Here is a 21,009-nt window from a genome sequence, read left to right as displayed (position 1 = left end):
TTCGCGTCCTTGGTACTTGTGTCATCACAATATAGATTAATTAGCTGCTATAGACCTAGAAGCTATATTTGCACAATGTAAGTTTGGTCAGTGTTAACATGGTTCACTATTTATAGTTTATTCATCAAGTGTATGTAGACACTCATCTCCCTGGAGGCAGCTCTGGGCAGCAAACATTGAACAAAAATAAGCAAAAGCAAAAATGTAAAATACAAAATAGATATTATAAGATATCATAACAACTAGAAATACAAGCCATGATGCTAACATATTCAGAAGTCTCCCTGAAAACTTGCATTTAGGTGATAGAAAAACTGGAGGCTCAAAGAATACATTGATGTTTGATTGTCTCCATTGTTAGCTTTACATAATACAATGTTTCCTGTAAGAGTTTAAGGCAACCAGCATCATACTCCCCAAATCCAATTTTATCTTGACATCAAACCTGTAAAGTAGTTTATCATGCAAGATGGCACCCAATGGCTTCAAGCTGAGTGAGAATTATCCCCCTAGTTCTAGACCTGTTCTCATTCCAAGTGTATATATTCATCATATTATCTATTTTTGTCTAAAAAGATAGCAGCATCTGTCTTGCCTCAGATGCTGAACACAATTAGGCCTGGATAGGACTTCTGTCAGATTAGCAGGAAATAGTCTCCATTAGGCTAGACTGAGAATTTGAAAAAAAATAACACAGACTGAAGAAGATGGCAAACCACATACAAACATTCTCCTGTAAAATTGCATATGTTTCATTAGTCATCAGAAACTGAGAACATTCTTTTAAAGGTATACCATCTTTAAAACTGGAAGCCAGTGCTTATGCCAAACTTTTAAAGCTTGTCAAGCACACTGAAGAATGATTTTTATTTTTAGAACATTTAAGAAAGAATTTATACATGCTAGGTGGATAAAAAAAATTATAAGATTTTGATTGGTGGTTGGACTAGATGACCTAACAAGGTTCCTTCCAACTCTGTTTATCTGTTATCTGATTATATCATTTTGTCTAAAATAAGGTAGATGGTCCAGTATTTAAAAACATGTATAAAACCTTCCTTTAGTAAATGTTCCTACCGTGTTTCCCAAAAATATGACCTATCCTGAAAATAAGGCCAAGCCTGATTTTTTGGGGGTGGGCCTAATATACGCCCTGCCCCAAAAGTAAGTCCTAGTGAAGGGGTGGGCGTGGACAGCACAGGAGAAACCCTTCCCTTCACAGTCAGCTAATGGCAGCAGAGCCCCTTAATCAGGACCCATTCATCAGCTGAGCTGATCGGAAGTTGCTTCTTCTATCTCTCTGGGCATCTGGAGGTGTTCCTTGCACACTCTTGCCAGCCAGCCCTGCACCAGGCAACCTCGCAGCAGAGGGCCTCTTGTCGAGTCCCGATCCATGGCTCACCATACCTAGCAGTAATGGGGGGGCACGGAGCTGCAACCATCAGAGCTAGTGAGTCCAACAACGAGCAAGCTGCAGAGCTGGCAGGAATGACAGGAAAGTACCAGCCAGCCACTCATCAGCAGGCCGGTCTCCTGGCCAGGTCTGGCCACAAGCGGCACTGGCAGGCACTGAGGGGCGTGGCTGGCGCGAAGAACAGGAAGGCAATGGCAATGATGGGACATCTGGTTGCAGTGGTATGGTCAGGCCAACAGCATAGTGCAGAGTCCTGGGAAACATGGCTGGAAGCGCATGTATGGCTACAGGGGCAAACAGCTGATGAGCAGCTGTGTTGCACTGCTGCCAGATGTCCCATCACCGCTGCCACCTCTCTGTTCTTCATGCCCGCCGCACACCTCATTGCTTGCCGGTGCCATTTGAAGCCAGACCAAGATAGGAGAGTGGCCTGCTGACGAGTGGCTGGCCAGCACTGTCCTGACGTGTCCTGCCATTGCTGCTGCCGCCTCATCAATGGACTCGCCAGCTTCGATGGTTTCAGCTCCATCCCCCCACCAACCAATTGAGATAAGACTATTCTTGAAAGGAGAACAAGGTTCGTGGCGCCTCCTGCTGCTTTTGCAGCCTCAATTGGCTGCAAGAGTTGCCAGGATTCTTCAAGGCAGTGATCAGCTGTTCCAAGGACCAGGCTGCTGGTAAGAGGCAACTTTCCACCCGCTCCCCCCACCTCCCAGAACAAGGGGGGGAAATAAGACCTTCCCAAAAACAAGGCCAAATGCTTATTTGGTGGGTCAAAAGAAAATAAGACCTGGTTCTATTTTCAGGGAAACATGGTATTACTAATCACACTGCTTTCATGAACATGTATTTCTGATAATATAATCACTCCATAAGTATAATAACCAGAGGTGGTATTTAGCAGGTTCTGACCTGTTCTAAGAACCGGTAGCAGAAATTTTGAATAGTTTGGAGAACCAGCAAATGTTTTACAGTATCCTTCCCCTGCTACGCCCTCCAAGCCACAGAACCAATAGTAAAAAAATTTGAATCCCACCACTGATAATAACATTGTAGACTTGAAAATTTAAGTGTTTATAGTATGATTATTCTCCATGATAATAGAATAAACACAAATTGATGTACAAAAAAGTATTTAAATTGGCAAGTGAAGGTTGTTTTTATTATTAGACACAGTCATAATGTATTAGTAGAATAATATATTAAATCACATTTAATGTGAAGTGATGCCTCACTGATAGCATGTCGGCTACTACTATAATTTATTCTACTGACATCGCACTGTCAAATCAAGGCAGTTTTCCATAGATCTGGCACTGGACAAACACACTCATGCCAAAGCAACTGATTAAGAACTCTTATGCCCACCTGGTGCCATTAAAAATGTGACATAATGAGCTTTCATTGATTACCATTCTGTAATGACTTGAACACTTAATCTAATTTTGCTCTTTTCCTGCTGAAATCTTCAATCACCTAAAGAAAGCACAGTCAGCAATATGGGCATAAAAGCACAAACAGGATGGTTTAACACTGAGGTTTTTCTTAAAGACTATGTTTATAGTCTTTATAATCTATAACCTATAAATCTATGTTTATGGTCTTTATAATCTTTACAACAGATAGCAGTGTACCAAGAAATAATTTTAAACTGTGAAAGTATACATGATGGGATTTCCACTGAAAATAGTATCTCTGTACTGAGTTTTCAATTGCAGAATATTCAAATTCAGAGACCATGAGTTTTAGTTCTGCCTTAGGCACAAAATCAAATGGGCCACTTACCCTCTCAGCCCTAGGAAGCAGGCAATGGCAAATCACTTCCAAAATCTTATTGAGAAAATTGCAGGGATTTCTCCAAGCAGTCACCAAGACTAAAAAAAACTGACTCAAAAGCACAAAATATTATAGTGTATTTTAGGAGTGTAATCCTAAAAGCCTATAGAGAGAAATTATTGTAGAAATAGTGTGTTCTAACTGACTTATGCATGCAGGTGAATATAGAATTGTTTTTTTATTCATTCCAGTTAGGATATACTGTAAGTTTTCAAAGGATAAATATGTAATCTATAAAGAAATATATTGTAGAAATCACATGAATTATATGAGAGAGGCAGGCATAACATTAGGACTGTAAAGGGCAAAAGGAAATGTGATAGGTTTGCAAAGACAGGCTATTGTGGAAAAGGTGGTGCTGCTGAATAATTATGCCAGTTAAAATCATGAAAAAAAACCCAGGAATGTTTATATTCATAAATCATGAGTTGGAAACATTTTAAATCTTGCTGATTTTAAAAACTGAATATTTGATTTTAAAGTATATCCTACAGTATATCCGTAAAATGTAGAAATAGGTCATTCATCAAAAATGAAGGGAAGAGTTTTGCACATTTCTATTGTTACTGCAATCTTGTTGTGTAATATAAAATGTCCTCTTAGGAAAGAACCAGTTTGACATTTTTCTCTGAGTAGTGATAGCATTCATAAAAGATGTATACTATGAAAAGGAACTACTTTTGAATAAGCTGCCCTTTATTGAGAGGGTAAATTAAAATAACAGAATTCATTGCTGGAAGTTGACAGGACAGTGGAGCTCTGGTGACAGCAAGTTTTTTCACTCACAAGAGACAACCAAATCAATCACAAGGAATGCTTATGGCTCAGCTTGGATGTTGGCAATTTGTAAGAGGTTGATTTCTAGCCATCTCCCACTTATCTCTACTGACTGTATACTAAAACTGTCATAAGGCACACAGTGTAAACCTGCCCAAAATACATCAAGCCTCATCTGGAACATGAATCAGTTCATTAAGAAAAGATATATCTTCATATATCATACCAGACAGACATATGCATTGCATAAAACAGGCCAACCCTTTTCCTATTTAAGGTTGAAAGTTGGTTCCTCTTCCTCTCAGTAAATTAGAGTTTTAAAATGGAGTAAATGATCTGTGCACATAATCTCATGCAACAATGCATTTCAAGGCTTTACATGGGTTCTTAATAATTTCTGAAATTTAGGTATCCAACTTGCCTATAATGCATTTGGGATTTGTAATTATCTATTTATATGTTGTTGTTATTATTTTTCTTTGCAAGTAAGCCTCTAACTCTTCTAGTTATATTCCTAGCAACTATCTTTGTCAAAAATTGCATTCATTTTATTTTTGAAGAATTCAGAGTATATGTATGTATGTATGTATGTATGTATGTGTGTATGTGTGTGTGTGTGTATGTATGTGTATATATGTGTGTGTGTGTGTGTGTGTGTGTGTGTGTGTGTGTGTGTGTGTGTATAGCCACAGGACATGAAATTAATTTCGAAGGAACCAAATTAATATCCAACACTGAACACTCCAGCAAGAGAATAATCAGGGAAGCCATCGAGATAGAGAAACACCCCCATAACATGAATAGACGGGACGATACCTCCCGCCTACCAGACATCTGGAAGCTAGCCCTCACCAACAAATGAGTCCCAGCCACGAAAACCAACACCAGACCCAAAACAACACGGGACACCACCGCCAATCCCCCTCATCAGACCCAGGCCCAAGCCCATCCTATAAACAAAGGACAACCACCATCCAGAAAATAGACCATGGCTGCTTCACCAGCTGTTGCACCCCCCGACCCCAAAACCAAACAAGCTGACACATGCCAAGAACACAGACCCAGACCCCAAACTTGAAGCCAGATTAAAACCCAGATTGCTACATCACAGCCACTCGCTCAGGATATCACATCAGAAAACTCAGGAAATTACACTACAAGAACTCAAGAAGTTGCAACACAGCAAATGACCCAGGATATCACAGCACAAGACCAAGGATACCACAGCAATAAGTCTCACAAGGTAATCACACAACCCATTACCCAAGCCATTACTACACAGGAGGCTAATGGAAAAGAGATCAAAACACAAACGACCCAGAAGATTACAACGCAGGACCCAGGATACCACAACAAAAGAACTTGCAAGCCCATCACACAGCCCATTACCCAAGCCGTTAAAACACGAGAGGCTAATGGAAAAAAGATCACTACAAAACAAACGACCCAGGAGATTACAGCACAAGATCCAGGATATCTCCACAACAAAACTCACAAGGCTATCACACAGTCCATTATACCAACATCAACTCCATCAACCAATCAAGAGGCAGCAGTGCAGCCAACTAGCTCAGCAACCAGCCCCCCCCCCCACCAGTATTTATAGAGAGATGGCAGCTCTGATCAAACACTGATTGCACTGGCACGAAGCCGAAAGCACCAGCTTGAGGATGGCGAGTGGGACCTCGCCGAAACGTTACCAAGATACTCTTAATCTTACACGGGAAAAGACCCGAACACACCTAGACCATATATATATATATATATATATATATATATATATATATATATATATATATATATATATATATATATATGTTTTCTTATGTTTTCGTGGGTATTCATATGGATGGTATTTAGGTTTCTTCGGGTATTTTCCCACGTCTTAATATTTGTGCTTTTATTATAGCGACGTTTCGGCAGAATCTCATCTGCCATCCTCAGCCTTGTGTATTGGGTTCTTTTTAATCTTGTGTGTCAGCCTCACAGAATCATTCAGTGATCTATCTATCTGCCATTGGCTAGCTCAGTCTCTCAAATCAGCCTGACACACAAGATTAAAAAGAACTCAATACACAAGCCTGAGGATGGCAGATGAGATTCTGCCGAAACGTCACTATAATAAAACCACAAATATTAAGAGGTGGAAAAATACCTGAAGAAACCTAAGTACCATACATACGTACATACATACATACATACATGTTTTCGTAGATTTTCATGGGTACAGGTATGTCCTATTTTTATTTCCTAAAATAATGATTTCACAGTTAATTATACAAACTTACAGTAAAGGATTTGTAATAATGTTACGCTGTATTATTTTTATAATCCTTAGTCATTATTTTATTGAAATTTAAGTGTAATAGTAATATCCTGGCAACTCACAGGTTATATGTTGACAAGAATTTATATTTATTTAATCTTACATATTATGAGTAATGATCTAACTACAGATTGAGCTGTCAATTAAACAAGCTCATAAAAAGAATTGAAAAAATATAGTACAATGCTATTTAAATAATACCTTTGGGTGTTCAATCTAATAATAACTTAACAGTTTAGACCAATATTTTGCCTAGAGGCATGAAAATACAATTTAATATTAAAATCAATTAAGAGTTTTTTATTTGACCTTAATATGATAGAGGGATTAATCAGCTGAAATACATATACATACATTTCCCAAAATATGGGATAGACAGTATGTTTGTGTGCATGTATGTACATGTGTCGTTTAGATGCTAGAACACAAAATACTTAGCAAAATGCTTGGTATAATTGTTATTGTATCTTTTATTAACAATGTTTATAGTTTATTCTTATAGAAATAATTTACCAATTACTTCAGACAATGATTTCTCAAATATGTGAAATTTACATGGTTATAATAATATTTGGATTCAGCTTTTATTTATACACTATTAAAACTCTGGTTGTCAGGTTTTATCTGGACAAAATGATGCATCACAGGGCAAAGAATTTTGAATTAAGGTACCTCAAATGGGCTAGCACCGTGATGGAGAACCTATGGCATGCGTGCCACAGATGGCACGCAGAGCCATTTGTGCGGGCACACAAGCCCCAGCCAAACCTACCTGCACTGCACATGCACGCACCTCCCAGATGAGTTTTGGCCCATTTGAGGCTGTTTTTGCCTTCCCGGAGGCTTGAGGAGAGCTTCTGCAGCTTTGGGAGGCTGAAAAATGGGCCTTCTGAAAACAGGCCTTCCGGGACTGTTTTCAGCCTACTAAGGCTGCAGAAGCTCTTCTCACGCCTCTGGGAGGGAGAAAATGGGCCGAAAATGAGCTGGGAGGCATGTGCATGCATAATGCAGGTAAGGGGGTGGGAGTGTTCTACATGCATGTGCAGTGGGGGGGGGGCAGGGTGCATTGCATTGTGAGTGGCAGCATGCCGATGCTCACTTTTAGCACACCATAACAAAAAGGTTTGACATCACTGGGCTAGCATATAGAATGCATCCAAAATCCAGGGTCCAGAATTCCTTGTGGAATGAACTTTGGAAAAGTTGTAACTCTTTCACAGGTACAGGCTACTGCAAAGGTGCTGGGCTACTGTTGATGTCATGTGATCTTCCTTTTCAAACTTCCATTAGAATTTCCCCGGAAGTCTCACAATAATTCACTCCCCGCCCTGCCATTTACCTGCCTACTGGGAAGAAAGAAAAAGGAAAGGAATGAAATTTCCAATGCTCCCTACCAGATTCCGACAATGAAACTCAATAGGGAAACTAGCAGGAAGTCAGATATTGCTCCTGTTCCCAGGGCTTTTTTGCCTGTAGTCATTCTGCTTGTCTGTTTAGGTAAGAAAATATCTATGAAATGATGATCTAATATAGAACTGGCTCTCTAGTATAGACCAGTTAGTTCAGAGTGCCTTTATTTATTGATACCCTAATATAATTTTTTTCCTATAATACAATCATACAGCCTACCCTTCAAAGCAAACAACAAACCAAAACAAAAGTTAGCACAGAGATTTGCCTCTGATATAATAAAAGCCTTAAAGCTATAAATTGCCGTAAGTGACAAGAATTTCTTCGTAGTGGACACTGTACCTAGGAAATATCCTAGTGTTGCTGTTTCTGCTTCCATTGTGGGATGGGAGCTACAGTGACTGGATTTTATGTTATGGATTTTTACTGCCATAAGCTCCAGAATCACCATGTATGAATTACACAAATGTGAATTCCCAAGACCTGATTTGCACCCACTTCTAAGTCCTAGGAAGTCCAACACTTATCCATCAAGATGCAAGGCTATCAAGTCCAAGGGCAAAGGCAAAGTACACAGAGTCCACAGTCCAAGTCAAGTCCAAAGTCCAAAGCAAAGGTTCAAAATCCATGAACAAATCCAAGGTCCACATGTACATAGCACAATCTGTAGTCAAGGAAACTAAAACCACAAGGACAAAGCATGAACATGGCAAAGGAATGAACAGTTGTTTCCAACAACCCCTAAACCCACTCTTTCAATTAAATAGAGTTTAACCAGTGCAGCTCATCAGGAGAAACAAGCTGCTGCCTCATGAATAGCCTCATTGACCTTTGTTGTACCTGTGTCCTCTCATCCCTGCCCCTTCACAAGATCAGGTGGAGGAGCAATTCCTTCTCATCCCCAGTGGCCAGTTGCAGCTGTGCAGCTTTGCCACCCTGCACTTCCAGTGGAACCTCTGAACTCTCCAGCTGCAGTTGTGCCTTTGCTTTTCCTTCTTCAGCCCCGCTTTCATCTGGTCAATTTTCCAGTGATATTTCCCGGCCTCTGCAGTCCTGGCTCAGAGCCCCCCAGCAACTTCCTGACTCTCCACTACATCCCCCTTTCAAAGTCCCCAGAGCCAGCTCTTCCTTATCATCTGAACTGGCATCCAGGGAATCCATCAATTTTTGATTTATATTGATTGCTTTTATTTAGTATCTTAGTATGATTTATGTTTGATTACTTATTTAGTATCCTATGATTATCAATGAGTGTTGTATCTTACGATTTATGATTATTGTATTTTATTATGATAATCATGATTTATGTTGCTTGTACGAACATTGAAAGCTTATGTATCGGAGACAAATTCCTTGTGTGTCCAATCACACTTGGCCAATAAAGAATTCATTCTATTCTATTCTATTCTATTCTATTCTAAATAAATTTGTTTAATAAATAAAATAATAAATAAATATGATATGAACACTTTCATGTATGTTTGGCCGTTAATCAATTCTGACTGAATTATGAAGATATACATTATTTTCAAATTCATTTTTCACCAAGTATGCATTTTAAATGTATATTACCCAAATGCTATTACCCAAATGCTATTACCCAAATGTATTTTACTGTGAAATACATACAGCTGTACATGTTTTATCTGAAATATATTTAAGCTACATATACACAATTGTTTAAACTTAGAGGTATCTCACAAGCTACTTCCTTCCTTCCTTAGTCACTGAATAATCCATACTCCTTTAAAAAGCAAAAAGTCCTTAACTTACCACTTGAGAAGCAATAGCAAAATGAGGTAAGTCAGCTTTAGGTAATTATAGAAATTCAATAAATTGGCAGCACTACATGTAGTTTCTCCAGAAATTCTAAAGTTTACTTAGCCTGATGTCTTATATCACCTTTATATGTAAAAAAAACCTGACAGAATGAATTAATTCTCCTACTAGGAGGGGTTCACCATACAATTTATAACCCCAATTGTTTGGGAAGCTCACTAGGAAATAAATTTAGAAAAACTCAGATTACAGGGAAAAATAAAAAATTTATTACAGCTTCCAAATATGGTAATTGAGAAATACTACATGTTTAAAAAAAACCCTCTCAGAAAGATATACTACATTATTATATCAAAAAATCCTAGATAATTCTCATTTTAAAAGACATAAATGAAAGAAGAATATTGTAAAGTAATATGCATACAATATATTAAAGGTGCTTTTTGTAATGAATAGAATTTAGGCTGAAATTCTATTCATTACATAGCTTAAATCAGGGTCGCCAACCTTTTGGACCTCAGGGACCACCAAACTCATAATTTTAGATCCCAGGGACCACTAACTGGTTCTGTGGGCGTGACCTAATTTGTAGGTGTGGCTTGGTGGTCATGTGACTGGCTGGGAATGACATGTATGTAAATATTATAAATATTTATATAAATATTGATTTTTTTATAAAAAAAGAGCAACTTTTACCCAAAATCAGGCAAAGCAGGCAGATTGAGTTGCTCACAGAATCATTCAGTGATCTATCTATGTGCCATTGGCTAGCTCAGTCTCTAAAATTTGCTTGCCGTGAGTCTGCACTGAATTTGCTTGCAAGCAAAACTTCAGTCCTAAGGGAGATTCGGCTGTGTTGAGCCAAAGATCTAAAGACTAGCTAGAAAGCAAGAAATCCAACCATTTCCTGCTTCCTAGCTCAGGGTCCCCAACCGCCGGTCCGCGGACCGGTACCGGCGCTGGAACAAGCCTTACCGGGCCGCTGGTTGCTGGCGCCGCCATCTTTTTGGTAAAAAGCGCTTCTGGTGAGCTTTTCCGGGTAGAAAGCTCACCGGGCGCTGTTTCATCATAAAAGATGGCGGCGCCAGCGCTCGTGAGCTTTTCCGGTAGAAAGCCATTTCTACCCGAAAAGCTCACCAGAAGCTAGCGCGCCATCTTTTATGACGAAACAGCGCTCGGTGACGTCACCGGAAGCGCCTTTTCGTCATAAAAGATGGCGGCGCCCAGTTGACGCCGTACCGGGCCGCGGCGCCAGCTGATGTCGGAACCGGGCGCGGCGTCGAAAAGGTTGGGGATCCCTGTCCTAGCTAATCTAAATCTCCCGGCACAGCAGAACAGATGATGGTCGGAAAAAGGAAAAATAGCAATTTAGCAGGCAAGTTTACCAGGTAAGGAGTGAGTGGGCGGGGAGGGTTCCCGTAGGCCATGTGGGCAACGCAGCCTTGTGTTTCTGTGCAGCCTGGATTAATTGCTGTGCAGCCTGGATTAATTGCTTTGCGGCCCACCAAAATTTTCTCACGGCCCACGGGTGGGCCATGGCCCACCGGTTGGCAACCGCTGGCTTAAATGACCCTTACAATTCAATTATTCTGTATGTTTCTGTCATCTATAAACAAATAATAAACCAACAGGCAAGTAAGTCTATTTTATCATATCTCAACTTTTTGTTTCTGACAAAAATTGTAATACTAATATTGGTAGTTATAGCATTCTCAGGAATACAATACAATTTACTTCTTTTCCCTAAGGATATCAAGAAAATATACTGGACGCAAAACAGTTTATGGAAAATATATTTTGAGGAGATTCTGCTTATTTTTGTGAACAGATTTTTTGCTCAAAAATAAATGTACTGTGACAGATGTCATTACATGCCTCAGTCTTCAGCAGTCTCTAATGTATTTCTATTCCAGAAGTCTGAGAAAAAAATGCCAATCAAAAACACTTGTTTTTATGAAAATTCCTAATATATTAATCTGAGAGTTTATTTTTCACTACCACCCCAAAACAACCTCTGCTATGCATATGTGATCAATTCTGACATGTTTCCAATTATAATCAACATGTAGCATCATAATTCATATGTTATTTTTTATTTATTAATCAAACTTACATCTTTCCACAAGGATTTTTGGCAGCTCACAAAATAAGAACATACAACAAAGTACAAAATATAGGCATGGAACAAATAAAATCCCAAATTATTGTGGTTTTAGAATAAAACAAATAATGATTATTTTACTGTTATGATCATCCTCATCCTCACATTAAAAATACAATGGAAAAGAAGAGTCTTGGGAATTAATCAAGAATAAAATAGCACCTATTTCACAATAATGAAAATAGGACCTCAGCCTAAATAAATATATGAATAAAATTTGAAATAAGATAAAATACTGGCATATTTTGCAAATGTCTCACACTGGCTGCAGAAAGAGGGATTGCTATCCATTCATATTAAAGAGAAATCTTATTAAAACCTTACATTGCAATATTTTCCTTGATTTCTTTCTCCTTTCTCAATTTGTATGCTAACCATCTACCTGGTTTGTTTGTGTCTTCAAAGTAGTTCTGTTTAGCACCTCTAATTTTCTGTGCTAATTCTTCTTTTTCTATTTGACCCATTTTATGTTTAACTATATCCATTTTTAGCTTGTTGTCCTTTTCCTGTGGCATTTTCTGTAGCTCTTTTTCAAGTCTTTTACACTCATCCTCTAAGGCCTTAGAGGCTAATCCTTTCATAGTATTTCTTTTCCTTGTATAGTCTATTATCAAGCCTCTAACATATGCCTTCATTGTATCGCATACATTCTGAATGGATGTATCTTCTTTTTTGTTTCCTCTAAAGAAAAAAGCCAATTCTTTCTCCATCCACTGTGTGAAGTCTTTTTCCTTTAAAATAGTATTATTTAACATCCATCTAGATCTTCTTTTTTGTCCTTTCCATTTAATTGTCATTGGATTGTGATCTGCCCAAGTACTTGTTTCAATAGTTATTTCTTGAATATTAGTTATTAATTCTGTTGACATCCATATCGTATCTATTCTGGACCATGATAAGTGTTTATTTGAATAGAAGGTGTATTGTTTAGTTTTAGCATTTCTTTCTCTCCATGTATCTTTTAAGTTTATTTCATCTACCATTTAAAAAAAAGATTTAGGGAGAGTCTTTCTGTTTTGCTTTATTGTTTTCTGTGCTGTGTAGTCCAATTTATTGTCTACAATCCCATTAAAATCTCCCATCATAACTATATTAGCATAGTCCAGTTCAATTATTTTCATATGTAATTTTTTGTAGAATTCTTCTTGTTTGTCATTCGGAGCATAGATTGCAATCAGGAGTGTTTTCGTATTATTGTCCATTATTTCCACCATTAGTATTCTTACATCATCATCGGTATAAATCAATTTTGCTGGGATGGTCTCTTTAATATATAAAACCACTCCTCTTTTCTTACATTGTGTCAAGGAAGTAAATATTTTCCCTAGTTTTGGCTGTAACAACAATTGTTCATATTGTTTTTTAATATATACTTCTTGTAGACAAATTATATCAAATTTTAATTTATGTAATTTTCTTTAATTTATGAAAGGTTTTCCTTCTTTTAACGGCTGAGTTAAGTCCATTTATATTAATTGTAATCAGTTTTTTCTCTTCCATGGTTATATTTTGTAGTTAGGTTTAGCAGCTCTCGTAGATCTTAGTTCACGTTGTTCTTTGGCTTCCACCTTTTCAATCGCCATTTGGCAGTCCTCTTGGAATTCAATTAGTGAAATTTCTTTTTCTGCCTCTTCCTCTTTCCCTCCAAAAAATTCTGTATAAAATAATTCCGCTTACTCAATTGAGTCAATTCTACGTCTCTGTTCTTGCCATGTGAATATTAAACCTTCTGGAATCAGCCATCTATAATTCACCTCTTTTTTAAGTAGCATTTCAGTCAGGAATCGGTATTCTCTTCTCATCTCTCTCACTCTTCTGGGTATTTGTTTCAAGACCACAATCTCCTTGCCTTTATATTTCAATGTTTTCTCTTTTGCCACTTGCAATATTTGTGTTTTAAAGGCTTTCTTTGTAAATCTAATGTGAACTTCTCTTGGTAAGCTATTTCTCATCGCATATCTTGTGAAAACTCGATAAACCTCATCTATTCCATCCATCATCTTCTCTTGAGTTATTTCCAAAGCTTCAGCCAGTATTTCTATCATTATCTCAGCTAAGTTTTGTCCTTTTTCTTCCTCTACGTTTTGGAATCTAAGATAGATGACCAAGGCCAAGTTTGCTATGGTAGTAAAGAGAAGAAGGAAATCATTCGAGACTTCTATGGGAAACTATATATGCAAGAGAATATTGATGAGGAAAGAGTTAAACAGTACTTACAGAATGCTAATTTACCTCAGATACCTAAAGAGATTGAAACAATGTTAGAAAGCAATATAACGATGATGGAGTGAACTGAAGCACTCAAGAAGCAAAATAATGGAAAGGCACCAGGCCCAGATGGACTTCTGGCAAAATTTTACAAAACATTACAAGAATCGTTGAATCTTCCATTGCTAGAAGTTATGAATGAAGTTATGTTAAAGAAGAAGATACCTAAATCATGGTCAGAAGCCTATATTGCACTTATTCCAAAAGAGGAGGCCGATCCATTACAAATTAAGAACTATAGACCTATTTCTCTACTAAAAGCAGATTATAAAATCTTTGCTTCAATATTGGCAGAAAGACTTAAAAATATCTAAATAATTTTATTCATCCTGATCAAAATGGATTTGTTCCAAAGAGACAAATTAAAGATAATATGAGAGTAATCTTGGACACCTTGGAATACTACGAGGCACATCCTGAAAAACAAACGGCTCTGATATTTCTAGATGCACAGAAGGTATTTGATAGTGTGAATTGGCGATTCATGTTATTACTGTTGGAACAGATGGACTTTGCTAGAAATTTTATTCAAACAATAGAAGCTATATGCTATAAGCAAACGGCAAAGGTAATGATAGAGAACTGACAGACTCTATCAATATAAGAAAAGGAACAAGACAAGGGTGCCCACTATCACCTGTGTTGTTTGTGTTAACTTTGGAAGTGCTAAATAGAAATATTAGAGATGAAAAGAATATAAAAGGAATGCATATAAAAAAGGAAGAATTTAAGCTGCAAGCATTTGCAGATGATCTGGTTTTCATCTTAGAAGACCCTCTAGAAACAGCACCAAAATTGATAGAAAAGATAGAGACATATGGAAAAGTGGCTGGTTTGAAAATAAATAAAGATAAGACAAAGATCTTGACAAAGAATATGCTATTAAGACAAAAGGAAGAACTGGCAGACCTATTGAAAATTCAGGTCACGAATAAGATCAAGTACTTGGGGATATATTTGACAGCAAGATGTAGTACACTAAAAGAGAATAATTATATCAAACTTAAACAGCAGATAGCACTAGATCTGGCAAAATGGGAAAATTTACAACTGTCACTAATAGGGAGAATTTCAATAATCAAGATGAATATATTACTCAGAATTTTATATTTGTTTCAAACAATTCCAATTAGGCTTGGAAAAGATTACTTTGAAGATTTAAATAAAATTGTGTTGAAATATATATGGCAAGGTAAGAAAGCGAAAATAAAGTTAAAATTTTTGCAAGATGCTAGAATTAGAGGAGGATTTGATTTGCTTAATTGGGAGTTGTATTATAAAGCTACAAATCTGATGTGGGTTAAGGAATGGATAACACTAAGAAATACTAGATTGTTGACATTAGAAGGACATGATTTGTTGTTGGGGTGGCATGCTTTTTTATGGTATAAAGGAACTAAAACACAGGGGTATTTTAGAAGACATTATATACGGGAGTCTCTGTGGTTAAACTGGGAGAAGATTAAAAGACAATGTTATTTGAAAATTCCAGTCTGGCTATCGACTATTGAAGCATTTTCTTATTCTATAATATACAAAAAGGAACAAACAGTTAGCTATGGTGAAATATTGAATGAAAAGGATGAACTCAAATCTATACAAAAACTAGAGGAACAAGGTATAAAGATGAATTGGTTTTCATATGTGCAAATACATTCAAGGTATGATAAAGATTCTAAAATGGAAGGTTTCTATGATAAATTGACTGATTTATATAAGATTTTGATAGGTACTGATGAAAAGGTGATTAAAAAATTGTATGGATATTTATTAGAAATTAAATTAGTAGAAGAACAAGTTAAAGAAACTATGATTGCTTGGGGAAAGAATTTTGGATATGGGATTGATTTAGAGAAATGGCAAAAATTGTGGTCTCAAAATTATAAAATGACAATGTCAACAGCATATAAAGAAAATTTGTGTAAGATGTTTTACAGGTGGCATTTTCCCCCAACCAGAATAGCAAGAATGTTCAAGAATAAATCCGAAAAATGTTGGAAATGTCATCAGACACCTGGCTCATATTACCATATGTGGTGGACTTGTGCGGATGCTAAAAAATACTGAACTAAAATCCACATGTGGTTGGAAAAAATGACAAAAAAACATATAGACTTAAAACCAGATATATTTTTATTGGGAATTTTACCTGAAATATATAGTAAAGACTTATTGTAAATGTATTAATAGCGGCTAGGATTTTTTTGCCAAAAACTGGAAAAATGAGAAAATACCATCACAGGAGGAAATCATTAAGAAAATCTTGGAATGTGAGTAGACTGACATTTGAAATTAGAGAACAAGAGGATAAACAATTTTATAAAATTTGGGATCTATTCTATCAATGGTTAGACAATAAAATACAGTAATGAAATATGTAGACTTTTAGAAAATAATAAATATATAAAGATGTACTTCTTTCTTATTATATCTACAAAATGATTTTAGGATAGATTTGGGATGATAATATGAACTGTTATAAAACAAACTAAGTAAATTATGATTTTCTTGTAAAACATGAATGAATAAAAGTATAGTCAAATGATTGATTAATAATGATACTAAAGTATTTAATTTTTGATTGAAAATACGAGATTATATGCAATGTAATTGTAATTGAAGACTACGAAATGGAAGCACAAAACAATTTGTAAACCAACCAGCACACTGTATGTATACATATGGAAGATGGTTTGATGTTTTTATGTTCTGTTTGTTTATGTTTGTTTTTAAAAACCAATAAAAACTTTTTAAAAAAAACCTTACATTGTCTGCAGGACAAATATGCAGCTCGGAATTTCTATTGTTCATTTTCAAGAGTTAAGTGGAAAAATAAAATGGAATTAAGCAAGCCCATGAGTAGTGTATATTATAATATGATAAAGTATGATGACTCCCCCCTCCCGTGATTCCCCAGATACTTCAGATGTCAGCTCAGGGGAGGATGAACGAGTTCCTGGCACATCAGGAAGGAGTTGGTCAATGGCTCCATGCAGCTGTCTGAAAGTGCTTTGGCTGAAGCACAGCTGCAGCAGGATAGCTGTGAGCCATCAGATGGGGAAAGCATACTGCTGCAGCCAGTCAGGTAAGAGGAAGAGGAACTGCCTTCTGCAACTGATCCAAGAATATAGAGCAGAGAAAAGGCAGGACCAGCAAAGATCATCCAGATTACTCATAAGGCCTTGCCCTTCTCAATGGGATGCACCAGAAGCTGGCTATTTAGCATAGCAGACAGATGGAGGCAATATTAGGAACAATGTGTTCATTTCCCAGCTGTGTGTTTTCTGGTTATTGTGATTCCTGCCTTGCTTTGGATTGATACTGTGTCTTAACTTAAAAACTATATCTAAAATGAATTTATCAATCCAATTCAGGAATTCTTGATGAATGCCACTGAAGCCTGATGCTTTGCCATGTTTCAGGCTACTAAAGGCAATATCAATTTCCTTTATACAGAAAGGACAATAATACTCAGAAAGCATTTGGTCTGACTGCTTAAAAACTGAAAGTACTTTCTTGACAAGACAAGAGTGTCCTTTCACCTTTGGAGAGAGATACAACTCAAAAGGCTATTTGGTCAAGAGTTACACTTGGTGTTTGTCATGTGGGTTGTCTAGCTCCACCCAATTTCCTTAATAGGCTCCAAGCTTTCCTGCTGAATTTGCTGAAATTTAATCATTCTGTGTATTGTTCCCACTTCTTATGCTGATCTGCATCCAAGCTGAGTAAGAGATTGTCAGAGATTTCCAGATCACTGCTCTGTAAGAAGGCCTGGAAGAATGGTATATCCTGTATATCCTTTGACTTGAGAGTCTCTTCTGCTTCCGTTGGAATTGCAGAGGAGGATGATAATTGCCATTATTGTTTTATCTACTATTGTGGTGATGAGAAATTTAGCAGAATGAGAAAACCAAATTAAAAATTTGCTGTCATATCCTATAAGAGGGGTATATGCCACTGAAGAGACCCCTTGTTTCTGGATGAGGTCCAAGAACTTCTGTGGGACAGTTATGACTTCCTCTTATATTGGTTGGGAGAAGATTAAATCATCTGACCCCCCCTTATAGTAACGATTGTTGGGCCGAGGGGAAATGGAATATCAAGGCAGGAAGTAGTTTGTTTGTTTTTAAACAACAGAGACTTGAAAAAAGTCCGAGGGCGAAACAGACGTGAAGTTCGGTGGTCTGGCTTAATGCCTTCAATGTTTGACATGCCCCCCCTTTTTAGGGGATCCGCCTCTGACAGATTTTGGTCACTGTTGTGAGTAGACCCTTCCTCAACCTGTTCCATCTGGTCTCTAGTTCTCCCTCATCCTGTGCATCATGTGAATGTGTAACTGGATTATATAATACTCCCCTGAAGGAGATACCTGCTGGTAATGAAGGTCTATTCTGCATAGTAACTAAATCGAGTGAGAATCGAGGTCAGATCATGGAGGCTGCCAAGCCATCAACTTCTACTGTGCCTCGGCTGCGATGCCTCTTCAAGTTGCCATGTCCCTCCAGGCCTTCAATTTGTCAGGGATATCCTCTGGGAGGAGGAATTCTGGTGTGGTCCCACAACTGTCTGTCAGGCAAGTAGCGCTGCTGAAGGCCTGGGTTGAACCGGTCTCTCTGAGGCTCTCCTGGATGGCGTTGAGAGATCCAGGGATGGAGGCAAGGTGAAATATGAAACACTTCACAAACTGCGTGTCATCCTTGCGCAGGGGCCATGCTAATTTTCTCTGTATCATTCCAATTTTAGTATATGTGCTGCTGAAGCAAGCACTCTGGAACTGGGACCAGCCTGGCTGGGGAAGAGGACTGAGACTTCTGTTCAACCTCCCTCATGCATTTTTTTTTTAAATTTAAGATATGCTCATCTAACACATTTTGGTGTCTCTTGGCATCCTTTGTTGCCTTAGAGGTCTCTCTAGGACATTTTTAGCTACTTTGAGTTGGTTTATTGTCCTCTGGGGGTATTTTTGGTTGCCCTTGAAGATTCTGACCTAAAGCCCACAAGGTGAGATATCTATATCTATGTATCTATATGTGTATGAGATATTAACGGACTGTTGACTGGTTCAGAGGACTGATATAAACAGAGGCAGGGAATCCTCTTGATATTTGCTCTCCCCCCCCCCTGTTTTTTGGTAAATTCAATTTGTTATTATGTTATTATTCATAATAATATTGATATCATTAATATTGTTATTATTGATAATATTTTTGTTATATCTGTGCACAGCTACTAACATAAATTGTTGTGCTGTTACCAAACTCATAATTAAATGACTGAATATGGAATCAAATTGTGAGGCCAAATAGAGAACACCTTTCAGGACCTGTATTGCAATTGGGTGATCCTGCAGTCACTGGCGCTCAACAGCTTCCTGCCCAGACGGACACAGGCCTTGGTGCTCGCTGTTACTGTGCTGCTAGAATTCTGTGAGGGCTGCCAACTGAAAAAGGAAGCCCAATAGTCAACCTCAGAAAGAGGTCCGTAATCAGCATAAATTTCCCCTAGACCCTCACGGAGATCCTTGTGAGGGGAAGTGGCTTCTCAACAGATAATGCCATGGAATTCTTATAAACCAAATGATGCCGGTGTTGTTTTAGTCGTCAAGATGTAGCATCAACTGTCACCTTTTAATGTGAGCTGATGCAAATCTAACTAGAATTTGAGAATTTGAGCAGGAGAACTCAGAGTCCTCTGGCTCCATCCGATCAATAGCCCTTGCTTCTTCTATATACCTTGCGGGAGTATATCTGAAACTACAGAATCTCCTATGGAGAGATACCTGAGGGTAAGGATGCTCTGTCCTGCTTAGTGACCGGAGTTATAGGGAGTTCCAGTCAGAAGGAGCGCTCTGTTGTTCAGAGCAGTATGCTGCACCTCTGCAGAGATACATTGGCGTATTGCTAATTCCATCCACAGTCACATCTTTGTGGGGATCTTTTCCGGTAAGTCATCATCTTGACAGAATCTCGCCACTGTTGGAGCAATGTGGCCACAGAGTCACTTCGAGTCATTTGTACTGATCTAGATGGGCTACCTGATCTTGTGCAGCTGCGCTGCATCTGGATTACACAGACAGATTCAGGGGTGGTTGCAGAGGGGGATTGAAGCCGAAGTAGGCCTGGAGGAGATGAGGTTTGAGAATTTTCTTCTTCCTCCCACATGAACTTCTTCGTGTGTTTTTCTAGTACCTTATGGCGCTTGTTAGCATCTTTTTCTGCTGCTTAGGAGATACACTTGGAATGCTGCAATTTGTTTTGAGAATTTGATATGGTTCTTGAACTACTGTCGCTTGCCATTGTGACCGCTTATTAAATTTTACTGTTAATGAGGCTGAAATGTTGGGCGGTTGGCACGCCCAGGGGCCTGAACCAGCAATGGCCAGGGAACCCTAAAACAATGCTCCCCAGTTTTGTATAATCTTATGTAAGAATACTGAATTCTTATTCTTGTTCCTATTATTATTATCGTTATTATTTTATTATTAATATTATTATTTCTGAATTAGCCAAATTAGGAACACCTCATAGGCCTAGAAAGGAGGAATTGTTGAAATAAGATGTAGGCCTGAGACAGCTTCCTGCACAGGTGGACACGGGCCTTGGTGCTCACTGTGGTGCTGCTGTTTAATTCTGTGAGGGCATAAGCCAACAGTTTCCTCCTTAATTAATAAGGGTCCAAAATAGAATAATTATATCTGAATATCTATCTATCTATCTATCTATCTATCTATCTATCTATCTATCTATCTATCTATATCTAACTATCTATACATACACACACATATGTATTAGGGTGATTCCTCTCAGGTTCCAGGAAGGAGACCCCTGCTTGGGGAAAGAAAAGACTCTCACAGTTCCAGAAATAAAATGCAGATCACTACCGCATGGTTAGTGAGTCTGCAATGGCACCAGCCGTTATCTCTTTAGGCGCATAATGAGTTAAATCGGCTCAGCAGCACTTCCATGCCTTGTGGGGAGTCGATACTGCAGAGTTTCCCCTTGAATAAAAAGGCGCAGTGGGGCAGATGGGCGCTGATGC

The 21,009-nt window shown here is 38.0% G+C and overlaps 1 protein-coding gene and 1 non-coding gene across 3 annotated transcripts in view; both read right to left on the bottom strand.

The window, feature by feature from the left end:
- EPHA3 (EPH receptor A3) overlaps nucleotides 1-21,009 on the bottom strand; it is a 229,940-nt gene that overhangs the window by 83,683 nt on the left and 125,248 nt on the right. The gene's annotated exons all lie outside the window — the stretch shown is intronic.
- On the bottom strand, nucleotides 18,633-18,738 carry LOC113409920 (U6 spliceosomal RNA). The gene has a single exon (XR_003370598.1). It is a non-coding gene; the product is annotated as a U6 spliceosomal RNA (small nuclear RNA).

The sequence above is a fragment of the Notechis scutatus genome, chromosome 5 (assembly GCF_049901735.1).
Source record: "Notechis scutatus isolate UNSWTSFEM ecotype Mainland chromosome 5, rNotScu1.2, whole genome shotgun sequence".
NCBI lineage: Eukaryota > Metazoa > Chordata > Lepidosauria > Squamata > Elapidae > Notechis > Notechis scutatus.
The sequence above is the reverse complement of the archived record's forward strand: the minus strand, read 5'-3'. Positions and strand labels throughout refer to the sequence as shown.